The 13,018-nt window shown below is 38.2% G+C and overlaps 1 protein-coding gene across 1 annotated transcript in view; it reads left to right on the top strand.

Annotated features, from left to right (window-relative positions):
• The first annotated feature begins 868 nt into the window (after nt 1-868).
• Nucleotides 869-13,018, top strand: part of SLC39A10 (solute carrier family 39 member 10) — a 95,889-nt gene continuing 83,739 nt past the window's right edge. Inside the window, exon 1 of the mRNA XM_045511990.2 lies at nt 869-1,122. The gene's annotated coding sequence lies outside the window, so the exon portion shown is untranslated. The remainder of the gene's footprint in view (nt 1,123-13,018) is intronic.

Below are 13,018 nucleotides of genomic sequence, written 5' to 3'. Positions count from 1 at the left end.
GTTGGAGAATCTTAGTGGGGAGATAAGACAGTACACAAATGACTTTATTAAAGAGTAGGACGATGATTTAAATGAGAGAGGAGGCTGCAGCTGGTGGTGGCCGTGGGAGGAGAGTACTGCGGTGACAGGAGGCCTGTATGGTATCATTTCAGTTACAAATTCCTCCAGACGTGGCCTCCTTGAAGGTAGTACACAGAACTGGATCAAGTGTCACTGGTTTCTGGCTGAGGCATTATGTCTCTCCCACTCTCATGTCTCCCTTCCAGCCCCACTCCCCTCACCAAGAGATAAGAGCAGTGGAAGGGAAAATACTTTCCTGGCTCTTCAAATGCAAAATGTATTGTTTGGCCGAGGGCCAATCAGGTAGACAAACTATTCACAAACTATAGTCAGGATAAGGGCATAATTCACGCTATGAGAAAGCGACACAAACCTTTTGAGATTCCAAAGCAATCACTCACTGGAATAAAAAAATCGGAGGAGGAGTGTGGAAAGCGGAAAAGCCAGGATGCGTGTGTTGCCAGTTTTATATAGTCATGGTGTTACAAAAGGATCTGTCCAGAAGACCTTGTTTTATTTATTGAATCCAGTAATCACACTGTCCGAAACTTTTGGATGCAAGCACAGAAATAAAGGGATTCATGAAGTCAGACTTGCACTTGACAGGAAGTAGTAAAGAATGCCAATTTAATCTCTGCTACCTGGGTAAGTCCTAAGGGGAGGATGAGCTCGTGAGTGTGTATACACATCATTATAAGGCTGAATTAAAATGCATTAAATATGGAAGTCGGATATAAGCCCCTGAGGGTAATACAACATAAAAGAATAGTTGAACAACCTGCAGCTTTAAAATGGGGGATCCTAAGAGCCTCGCTGGCTGGGGAAAACAGTTAACTACTCACTCCTCAAGGAAACACCTATATCGAGCTTGGGTTTTGAAAACCTTAGCACTCCAACAGATCTAAATGAATGTAAATTTAGGGGGAGGGCCTTCCTTTACCCTTGCTTTTGTGGTCTCCACAGCTTCTGGACCCTCGGACCCTACAACTCTTACCTGCATTGGACTGAGCTGAAATAAAGAGGAAACGATCCTAAATCATCCATTGAAATCTTCTTGAAAGGGTAAGTTTCATTTATTTACCATTTTAAAAAAATGGTATAGTTACTTAGCAAAGTATATGCTGTAGGCTAAAGAGCTGAACGTTCATTTTACTATTTCATTTTGGGGTGACATTGTCTTCAGTGGTACAGGGATCAGTACAGTGAGTGACAGGTATGCCCCCTCCCTCACCCCACACACACCAGAAGTGTCACCATTCGAGGCGTGCCATGCTATAAACCTTGGCATATTAATGAACTGGCATCACTAGGGGACTCAACGGGGACCAAAAGTTAAAACTTTGAAGACTTTAATATAGAATAAGGTGGCTGCCAATCAGAAGGGAGAAATATGTAATTTCATACAAAGTAATAGAAAAAAATGTGATTTAAAATTGATAATGCTGAGACTATGGAAAGCATTAAAAATGGAGAAGCAGGAATAGGGATGAGGTTTATGTGCAAAGACAGATTAGTTTAAAACCATAATGTGGACAAGGGGCTTTTTATGCAGAAGTCAGCTGAAGATTCTCAAAAATAACCCAAATAATTGAAAGGAGGTATTTGGTCCAAAATTAAAAAAAAAAAAAAAAAAAGAAAAAGAAGAACCAATGTAGACATTCTTTTTGACAGAGAATGACTACTCTATAAAATTATGGAGAACCACAAAAGTAAACAGTGAGAGTCAACATTTTGAATAATGAAGAAAACATTTATGCTGCATGGGGATACATTGTTAAAATTTCAGGAAAGTCTGCTTACTGTAATAACTAACATAAAAAAATTAGGAAGACACAATCTAGAAAGAAGGAAACACTGATTTGTTTCTTATAATCTCAGAAATGGACCTCACCAGACATGTTTATAGTTAATGGAGATTCACTGATTATTTAAGAGTGGGTTTAGGGTCACAGGCAGATTCATCCTAGAGAATTCTAAGGCAGAAACACAGCAGCCACACACCTGAAAACCTGCATAATTCTATCTGAAAGACAAATGAGCCTCCAATAGTGAAAGAAGTCCTTTTATTCTATGGTATAACTTTAAATTCTTAATTACTCAACCTCCAGCAAACTGAGAATCCCACTAGTAAAAAGTAAATAACAAAGCACGCCACCTTCGAATTCTGCATGTGTTTAACTGCAAAGAATCATTAACAATACAGCAGCTAAAGACCCAGGTACAATTCTTTCAGTAACAAATTCTGACTTAATTTAAAAGTAAATAAACTGATTTCAGACTATAGGTTCCAGAAGGAATAAGGCATTTAGAATTTAAATCTTGTTCAGTGCTTTTTTGTTCCTCCACAGAGAGAAACTAAAATGAAATGGGGAAGAGAAGTCCTGTAAAGAAAAAGTATTGAGTCAGCTTTTGGATTCTTTGGTGTAAAGAACTGGTCATCAGAGTGAAATTTTACTAGTAATTGGGTTTTAGTCTGCTCATTTAGCTTCCACCCTGTATAAGCAGAATATCTTGTATTTGCTTGTTCTTGTCTTCGAAGTGACTTCATGTTTAGGGTCAGTTTTACCATGAAAGGCTTTGTGCTTGCTTATTATTCCTGCTATAACAGAAATATTAGCCAATATGCCTTTAAAGCTTAAAGGTGAGCAAATGTAATTCGGTATCTAAGTTTTTAGATTCTTTTGATTATGTTATGACTCGGCATTTAACTGTCCTTTTTACTAACTTCATGTTTTACTTAAGTGAGTAAATTTTGTTTTTTTCTGCAGTTATTAGAAAACCTAATGACAATTTTGTAGATGCTTATAGATACTTTGAGAAAGTATGTTGTTTGAGTACGTAACTTAAAAAAAAACAGTATTTCATGTGCACCCACTTAGAAGAATGCACCTAGCACATCGTGGTTTATTCTGTGCCACAGAAAAAGATGAGTAATTAGCCTTTGTCCTCAAGGAGATTACCATCTCTTTTAGCTGATTTAATTTACCATTTACGCTTTTTTCATAGGATGATAGGTTATTTATGCTCCGTGTGTATTAAGTAGGCATCTAGCCTGAGCAGTCATGATATAAAATGATGTTGGAGTCAGATGGACCTGGGCTTGAGCCCTGGCTGTGCACAGTTAGGACTTCTGTTCCTTGAAGCCTGAGATTTCCACTTACAAAATGGAGGTGCTAATTTTAGGCTTACAGAGGTGTCAGGAGGGTTCAATGTGATAATACATGTAAAACACCTGTGAGCTATACATCACCTACATTTTTAGCGCCACCCCTCTTCCCCCCATCCACATTATTTAAATGAAATGGTCAGGTTTAGTGTCGTCCATAATTTTCTCCATTAATTTTCGTCTAGGATTTTTAAAAGCATTTCCTAGGTGCAGCCAGGTTGTAACTGGCGGTACTTTGGGTGGTTGATGGTGGCACTCTAATTGTTTAAAGTTCAAAGACAATGCGGGAATGCCAGGGCAGGAGGCTGGATCCAAGCCACAACCCTTCACACATTGGTCACCAGTTACAGCCTCCACTATTAGAAATGATGGCTGGGGCTGGGAGTGCTCAGACGGAGAACAAGAGAAAAGGATACATCGTGTCTCTAAAAAGTCTAAGTGGCTAAGGAGATATGGATTTGTTTTTGCCAGGAGTTTTTTTTTTTTTTTTTTTTTTTAAAGAAAAGCCCATAACTTGTATCAATAGAGTCTGACTAGAAATAAATATTGGAGTTTCTTGCCCTCCTGCTCCCAACCTACCAGATCCATTCTGTGGTTTTTCACAGAGGGAACACAAAGGAAAGTCCTTTCATTCCTGGGCAGCCCTTCTTCCCACAGCCCTCCCTCCTTTCCCATTCTGTTGAACCCTATTTAACCATAAAGAAAGCAAACTTGAGGCCAAACTTTAATTCTCTACCTGAAACGCAGAGAGTTGGTTTCCTCTTTAAACTCCTGGTCGCTCTTTACAACAATTTTCCATCTAAAGAGAATTAGATTGCTCCCTACAATGACTGAGGAGACAGAAGGGTGACCCTAATCAAGAAATTCTGAGATTTAACTGAAGTTCTCAAACCCCACTAGTTTAGGGGGGAGACTTTATCATTCTTGACTTCTCCTTTTTCCACATTCCATGCCTAATGATCTAGGGAACCTCAAAAAGAAAAACAAGTTGGTCATTTCCCCATCCTCTGTGGGATGGGTTATTTTTCTGTATATGTGTGTGTGTGTGTGTGTGTTTTAATGGGACTCTCCTTCACTTTTGTTGAACCTGCTGGCATTTTGGTGGAGACTTTCTAACTTGTTTTTTCTTCCTCCACTGTGAATTTTCTTTTAATTTCTATTAAGAACATTTTAGTTGCAAAATAACATACCCCCAGTAAAATGCACAAATCTTCAGTGTGTAGCTCAGTGACTTTTTGTAGAAGGCTGTACCTGTATACTTCAGCCAGAACAAGCTCTTAGGACGCTTTCAGCACTCAAGGAAGGCTCCCTGGGGTCCCTTCCCAGTCAGTAACCCCTCCATGGAAATCACTCTTCTGACTTCTAAATTTTGCTTGATTTTGAACTTCATATAAACAGAACCATTACTGTGTACTTTTTGGTATATGGTTTGTTTTGATCAAAATTAAGTCAATGAGATACATTCATATTGTTCCTTGTATCAATAAGTTGTTCTTTTGTTATATGGTATTTGGTTGTGTGGCTATGCCACAGTTTATCTTTCCCTGTTGATGATGAGTATTTGTGTCGTTTCCACTATTTGGCTGTTTTAAGTAAAGCTACCTTGAACCATCTCCACTGTGGATTCTTAATTTTCTCCAGGCCCCCTCTTTGTAGGATTCTAATGAATAGAATTGTGGAGAGGATTTACAGGCATCAGTTAATCTTGTTACAGGTTAATTCTTCAGGTTGATTTTGTACTAGAATTTAAAAGACATCAAAATCCTGTTTTTCAAACTAAAAGAAAACAAAAAGAGAGAGAGAGGGAGGGAGGAAAGAAGAAAAGGCAGAAGAGAGGAAGGGAGAGAGGAAGGAAGGAAAGAAATGTACAGGCATGTTGGTAAAAAACCTTAAACTCATAATTTCCACTTTATAGAGGTATTTGATCATCTTAATTTGCAATAGCTAAGTAAGTAATGCTTACATGATTACAGACTTCTTTACCTCACTTTTGGAAATACTCCATGCCCTCTGGAGATTATTTAAAGAGCTTCTACATATCCCTCCAAGATGTGATAAAATCACGTGTTAAGTGCAAGTTCCAGAGTCAAGTTCACTAGGAAGATTCGTTGACTTTGAGTATTTTTTCTAAACGGTTTTTTTTTTTTTAACTGCACAAGGTCCAAACACTTGAACAAATCCCAGAGAGATTAAAGAAAGCAGTGAAATGCTGTTTTACGTACTCACTGTTTTAGGAAGCTCACTGCTGACTCCTATCTTTTGATTCCTTATTCCACTTCCGCTAGATCTTACTGCTTTCATTGTTAACTTAACTTGCTTCCTCCAACGTGGAAAGCCATCAGACATTCAAGTTGGTTCTTTTGAGCCCTAGAATCAACTGCATTAATAAGTTATCTAGACAATTACCTAAACACCATCCCTTTTCAGTGTTTATATAGAGATCATCTAAGAAACTGGTCAAATAAAATACCCAGTGCATGGTAATTAGCAAATTATTTGCTCAACAGTTTATTATTTTATTGCAGAGATTTTCCTTCCTATCATTAAGGATAGTTTTTCTTGTGTGTTCATTTTGGGAATGTTGACTTACTTTCAGTTGTATTCTTGTTCTGTTGTGGGAAAATAGACATACTCTTTGTAACATCATCAGTCAATGTTTGAAATTAGATTATAGTCATTTTCAATTAAGTTCATGCTGGATGAAGTTTGAGAGGCTTCGAGAAATCCAATTATATCTAGCCGTAGAACCTTTGAAGAGAAGCCACTTGGTACTGCAGAATAAATTGCAAACAAAATGAAAATGGTGACAAATGGCTGGGCAAACATGGCAAGCCAAGTACTGGACACCAACTCAAACCAAAAAGAGTTAACCTAAGGAAAAAAAAACAACTTGTCAATTTCAGGGTTTTAACAATCACAGGTAGGAATTTAAAATAGGATTAGAATTTACCTATGACATTTCCCCTCTGCATTTAGGGTTGAATGAAGCTTCTATGATGAGTATTTTGCCTCACCACTCATTTGCTGTAAGCAGTTTTATTTAAAGACAGAATGGAAAGTATATAGGCCAAAATTGAGAGAGAAGAGATAAATATTTTTGTTGGAGGGCGATGGCCATAGAACTACATTAGATAATAAGCATAGAAAAGGTGTGGCATTTGTGACATTGCTTGGAAGGACATTTTTGAGTCTCCTGTGTCTTTAAAAATCACGTCAGCAGCCCTTTCTGGGAAAGAGTTCTCTGTCCTCAGTGACATCCCAAGGCTGACTTTCAGGCTTTCCTTAAAACGTGCTTTGTATTAACCTGTCAGGGAATAGCCCTTGGTTCCCTTGGTTCACTCTGGAGTTTTGGGCTCAAAAAAAGGCTGGAGTGATACAATTATAAATTGTGATTCTTTGGGGGGTAGGGTATAAGCTCAGTGGTAGAGTGCATGCTTAGCATGCATGAGGTCCTGGGTTCAATCCCCAGTACCTCCATCAAAAGTAAATAAATAAACCTAATTTCCTCCCCCTAAAAATAAAGTCTTTAAAAAATGTGATTCTTAAAAAAAAATGCTCTAGCAAGAGCTGGTTTTAAATTCCTCCGATAGCATTTAACTTGTTAAAGTTTTGCGTTCAACAGTGATGATCGGCTCAGTGTTACAGAGGAGAAACCTGTTGATGCAGCTCCTTTAAGTGCTACGGGTTTCAAAACAACTCTGCAGATAGCACACATTCCTGTGGTGGGAGGCAGAGGGCGAGCCGTGAGCCTTTCCCATTCATTCAGAGAAGGAGAAAGGGACTGAACTTACCTCCCAACAGGTGAAGTTAAGCCTGTCCTGTAAGTGGATTGATTTGTTCTATAAATCGAAGTTCTGTTCGCAAGGGCATGAGCAGTATATTTTCTCCCCGGGCACCCTTCTGTTCTCCCACCTCCCCCCTCCACCCCCAGCCCCCTGCTGGGAAAATATTTATTTCTTGTTCAGAGACGCCTTTCTTCCTCCTTGATGATAGTATTTCTTTTTTCTCTTCTTAGCTCAAAAGGAGAATTTTTTTTCCCTTTTGTTCTGTCTGTGTGCCTTGCCTGTTACATTACACTGTTTCTCTTTTCTTTTTGTTACTGTGCTCCTGCACATCTTACAAATGTGAGCTTTGTATCAAAACAAAACAAATGCATGCTGTAAAATAATAAAGGGGTAGTACAGCTGTTCTCAGTGATTATACTCTTTGAGCCTTTAAAATTTTGAGTGCTGAGAAATTTCTTTTAAAAACGATAAAAAAAACTTGTCACAGAAACTCATTTTGCGAAGTTTGTTATTTTTTGCTCTGATGGATTGTTTATAAAAATACCCAGTGTGTTTCAGAAATAATTCTGTGTGGTTTAATTCAGTGGAGGTTCAAGAGATTGAAGGTTTAAACTGATTTCTCATTTGCAACTAATCTGTATATTTATCCATAGAGTGATTTTATATAGTACTTTAGCAGAGGTAGGTAGAAACATTACTCAGTGCAACAAATTAAAAAAAAAAAAATCACATAAGGGTTGTGGGAACCAGAGAAAATGGTTGCTGATACTTAACTATTCTTTGAAAGCCACTTCTTAGTATTGCCATTTAAAATGTTGTAACTGTTGCCAAACTCTTTAGCAAAGTAGAGAGACACCTTCCAAGGTGTGTCTTGGCCTGTTCTGAACTCCTCTCCCTCCCTTTGTTTGGCCCCCAATCTCAGCAGTCCCTGATATTCAAAGACAAGCTACTGAGCTGCTGACAGTGCCGAGCTGGAGCCACGAGCTGTTCTGACTCATGCACACTTTTATCTTCTGAGATCATTCATTTTAGGAGCAATGACATCAGTTTTCCAGGAGGCTGGCTGACTGGGATTACCTCCGAAGGAATGAAGTGAAAGGACTTGGAATAGCACCTGACACACAGTAGGAGCTCGATAAGCATTTGTTGGATAAAAGTCTTCAGCTCTTTCTAGTTCCGCTTTCGGGCCACTTATATTTCTAACCAGATCACGAGGCAGCAAGTTTTCTTTGTTGCTGGTGTTGCAATTATAACCCTGGCTTCAAAAATATTAAGTGACTTGATCTTGCCCATTAAGTAGATAAGTTTTACTCTAGCAGTGCAAGCCTGCTGAACCATCGTGGCTTTACTTTCTGTAGGCCCTTTAAATTTTGCTTAAGGGGGATGGGAGGGAGGGTCCTCCAAAATCCCCCTCCATCCGCCTGAGTGAGAGCAGATTTAGGGACTGAACTTTGCCCTTTGATGTTGTTAACAGGGATGGTTTAGCTGCTCAGAAAATTTAAGTAAATACCAACAACCCACATTAAAAAACTTCTGCCTTAAAACAATCTAAGCTTTGGACAGACTGCACTAGTCACCATTCCCTCTCCAGCAAACTGGGAGACCCCAGTCACCTTTTGATGGCTTCCCCCGGATTTCAGTTATTTGTGTTGTTGTCAGCAGTGTAATTGGAAAACTTAGAACATCTACAACTCGAGGGCGAGCCTTCTCCCAGACAAAGGCTGATGCTTCTTACTGAATGGCCACTCCCTCGGAAAAGGACAAAGAGCAGGTCTTCTCAGACTTCACAGCGTACGCAGGATTCTGATTCTGTAAATCCAGGACAGGGCCTGGATTCTGCATTTTTAACAGGTCACAGGTGGTAAGGGCTCTGCTGGTCCATGTGGTTGTTATCCGGGCAGTTGTTTAAAGCTGCAGGTTCTGGGTTCCTCCTCCATTTCACCCTCCCACCCCCTCCCTCACCCCCGTTTCTCATTGAATCCATCTGAATTATGGCCTGAGTGTGGGCATTTTTTAAAATCCCCCAGGTGATGCTAATATGCAGCCAAGTTGAAGAGCCTCTAGACCTTGTTTTTAACTGGTTTCCACTTGTAAATCCGTTCCCTCACATGTATCACCTGCCTGGCCCCTGTAGATGTTTGATTTTCTGCATTAAATACCCTGCCCCTTCTTGAAGAAATCACATCAGTCTTTCAAAACCCCTTTTCAAATATCACTGCATTTTCCAGATATATATTTAGAAAATTCTCCCAGCAGTCACCTTGCTCTATATCCCACACAACTTTATTTGTAACTCCTAAGGCAATGACCACATTCTGCCTTCTAATTATACGTGTATTTATCTTAACCTCTGTCGTTGCTAGGCAGATGCTGTCTACCACTTTTATCTTTCCCTGTGGTTTCCCAAGATGTGCCCCCACACAGCGCCCTGAGCATGCCTTCCTCTCTGCCTCAAGGAGTGTCTCAGTCAAATGAGAGAGACATCTCCACAGATGTTTTACAAAAGTGAATGCAAGAGTTCATCTGAGGCTTGAGGGAATCTGAACTTTTCCAAATTGGAAAGAAAGTCTTTCTTTTTTTAAAAAATGGAAAAAAAAATTTGTGGGGAGGTCATTAGGCTTATTTTTTTTACTGGAGATACTGGGATTGAGCCCTGGACCTCATGAATGCTGAGCACGCACTCTACCACTGAGCTGTACCCCCTGCCCCTGGGAAAGAAAGTCTTTTTGATGAAATGATTAAGATCTGAAGCATATATATCTAGGTGGAGGTGGGGAATAAGGGTAAATAACATTACGGACAGAGAAAACTGTAGCATTTGAATGATTTTTTAAGTAAATTAAAATGTTTTCAATAAAAAAATCTTACTACCCCGATCCTCCATCCACCCAAGTGCCAACTATTATTAGTGTCTGGTGTATCCTTTCAGTCTCTAAGCATATTCAAGCAAATGCACACTAAGCATTGTATTTTCACCTCTGAACTTTGCTTTTCCCTCTTAACAACTTACCCTGTTTTTCTTCTCATTTCGTTACAGAGAGATCTTCCTTATTTTTCATAAGAAAACACTTGTTTTAAAGCTGAACTTTATTCTATCATGTGCATTTATTAACTAGTACGTCCCCAATAGTTGGGTTGCCTACAATATTTTGCTATTGCAAACTGTGCCACAATATTGTACTTTAGACATTTTTCACATATGAAAGTATATCTGTAAGATCATTGACCAGGAGATAAATTGTTGATTCATGAGCATATGTATTTGTAATTTTGAGAAGTATTGTTAGATTGCCTTCCATCAGTATTGTATCATTTTACGTTCTCACCAGAAATGTGAGACCCCTTTTCCCTACTGCTTCCTCAATATTGTGTTATCAAACTTTTTGATGTTTTTCACATCTAATAGGTAAAAATAATGATTTCTTAATAGTTTTAATTTGGATTTCTCTTATTATTACTGAAATTGAACATCTTATGATCTGTTTAAGAGCCATTTATATTTTTTTCTGTAAATGTTCTGTTTTCTTATTCCTTGCCCCTTTAAATTTTTTTATCTTTCTGCAATCTTTATTTTTCAAATTTTAAAAAAATTTTATACAATTTTTAAAGGTTACCTTCCATTTAGTTATTACAAAATATTGACTGTATTCCCCATGTCACTCAATACATCCTTAAGCCTATCTTACACCCAGTAGTTTGTATTTCCCACTCCTCCACCACATATTGTCCCTCATCTGCCTACTGGTAACCACTAGTTTGTTCTCTGTATCTGTGAGTCTGCTTAATTTTTGCTATATTCACTAGTTTGTGGGTTTTTTTTTTTTTTAAGATTCCATATATAAGTGATGTCATACAGTGTTTGTCTTTCCCTGTCTGACTTACTTCACTTAACATAATGCCCTCCAAGTCCATGCATGTTGCTGCAAATGGCAAAATTTCATTCTTTTTTATGGCTGAATAGTATTCTGTTGCACGTGTGTGTGTGTGTGTGTGTGTGTGTGTGTGTGTGTGTATCACATCTTCTTTATCCGTTCACCTATTGATGGACATTTAGGTTGCTTCCATATCTTGACAATTAAAAATAATGCTGCTGTGAACATTGGGGTGCATTATCTTTTTAAATTAGTGTTTTTATTTTTTCCAGATACATATCCGGGAGTGGGATTGCTGGGTCATATGGCAGTTCTAATTTGGGTTTTTTGAGAAGCCTCTATATCATTTTCCATAGTGGCTGCATCGATTTACATTCCCACTAACGTTGCACTAGGGTTCCCTTTTCTCCACATCATCACCAACATTTGTTTTTTGTGCTCTTTTTGTTGATTGCCATTCTGACAGGTGTGAGGTGATGTCTCATTGTGGTCTTGATTTGCATTTCTCTTCTTGCCCATTTTTATATTGGGTTGTTGGTAATTTTCTTATTGATTTCTAAAAGCTCTTTATGTTTTAAAGATATTACACTTTTTTGATATGAGTTGCTAATAAGTCTCCCAGTCTTTTGCATTTGCTTATAGTATTGTGTGGCTTTTTTATTTGTTAGTTGTTTATTTACTTGTTTGTTTTTATCTTAGAATTGATTTTGGTTTTGACAGAGTTTAACTTATCAGTCTTTCCTACTATGATTTCAGTATTTTAAGTCATAACAGAATGGCCTTCCCTTCTTCAAAACTATAAATGAATTCTTCCACATTACATTTTATAACATTTATAGCTCTGTCTTTTTACATTTGTAAAAATGATATAAGGCATGGATTTGAATGTTTTTGTGTGGTTATCCACTGTCAAAATACCATGTATTAAATAATTTTTTAAAAAGGTAACTGTGAGAGCATTGAGAAAGGGAAGCAAGACTTATATCTAGGAGACCAATTCTAGGGAAATAGAAAGTCAAGGGGTACCAAGCAAATGAAAGGTTAAGAAAAATTTAAATACTCAATTTGTATAGCAAGATGGCCATCATTACCATTCCATTATTGCCAACTCTTCATGGTAGACATGGTCAGTCTTAAAACATTGTTTCAGGCAGCCACTTCCAATTGACAAAAATTGACATATTTGTCATCCTTGGTGTAGGATTTGATTTGGGAGGAATAGAAGAGGAAGGGAAATGGCAAGAGAGGGGGTTGCAAAAGGTAGGTGATGTCAGGGTCTTGAATGCATCTTAAGTAATGGAGACAATGTGATTTTTTTTAAGGCAAAAAATGACCTGATAGGTGTTTTGAGAAAAGACGGAATGATGGATTGAAGAGAAGAAATCAAAAGCTGTTGTAGTCCAACCTGGAGATGTTGAATTACCTGAACTTGGATAGTAAAGTGAAATAAAGAGGAAGGCCATGTTTAATAAGAGTTAAACTCAGCAGGACTTGGAAACCAATTGGCTATATGCAGTGCATGAGGAGATAGAATAAAACATTATCAGTCCCTCAAACTTGGGCATGTAGTGGTGCTGAGACCTGGACAGAGGACTTAGGCAGAGGAACAGATTCAAGGATGAAAAGACAATAAAAAGAATGAGTTTGGTTTTAGCTTTTAGGTATCAGTACTATATTTGAACCCTTTGCATTTGCTTAGCACTGGACTAAGACTATGATGTGCTTAGAAATAAAGAGAAGATTTAATATTGATTCATCCAAGGTAATTACATGAGGAAAGAAATTACATACACGGAAGCTGGAGAATGACCAGGTAGGTGTATGAATTCCCAACATAAAAGACGACTGCCTCTGAAATTGTGGGAAAAGATGGACTTACAAATGGATTATGTAATAATAAGAACCACAGAAGCCTACATAAGTCTACATAACTAGAACAGGAAGCATGAGGTGATCTTACAACGATAATTTAGCATTAGTCTCCACCTGCCAGTCCCAGCATATTACATCCAAGCTCAGGCTCCAGGACTTTAGGGATTAAAATCCTGGAGAACATTCAAAGAGCAAGAAAGATAATTAAAGGGTTAGAAATAATATCTGAGTCAGGAAAGCACACTTGAGTTGGCTCGGGGAAC

Source organism: Camelus bactrianus, chromosome 5, assembly GCF_048773025.1.
Source record: "Camelus bactrianus isolate YW-2024 breed Bactrian camel chromosome 5, ASM4877302v1, whole genome shotgun sequence".
NCBI lineage: Eukaryota > Metazoa > Chordata > Mammalia > Artiodactyla > Camelidae > Camelus > Camelus bactrianus.
Note: the sequence above shows the minus strand (reverse complement) of the source record. Positions and strands in the feature narration are given on the sequence as shown.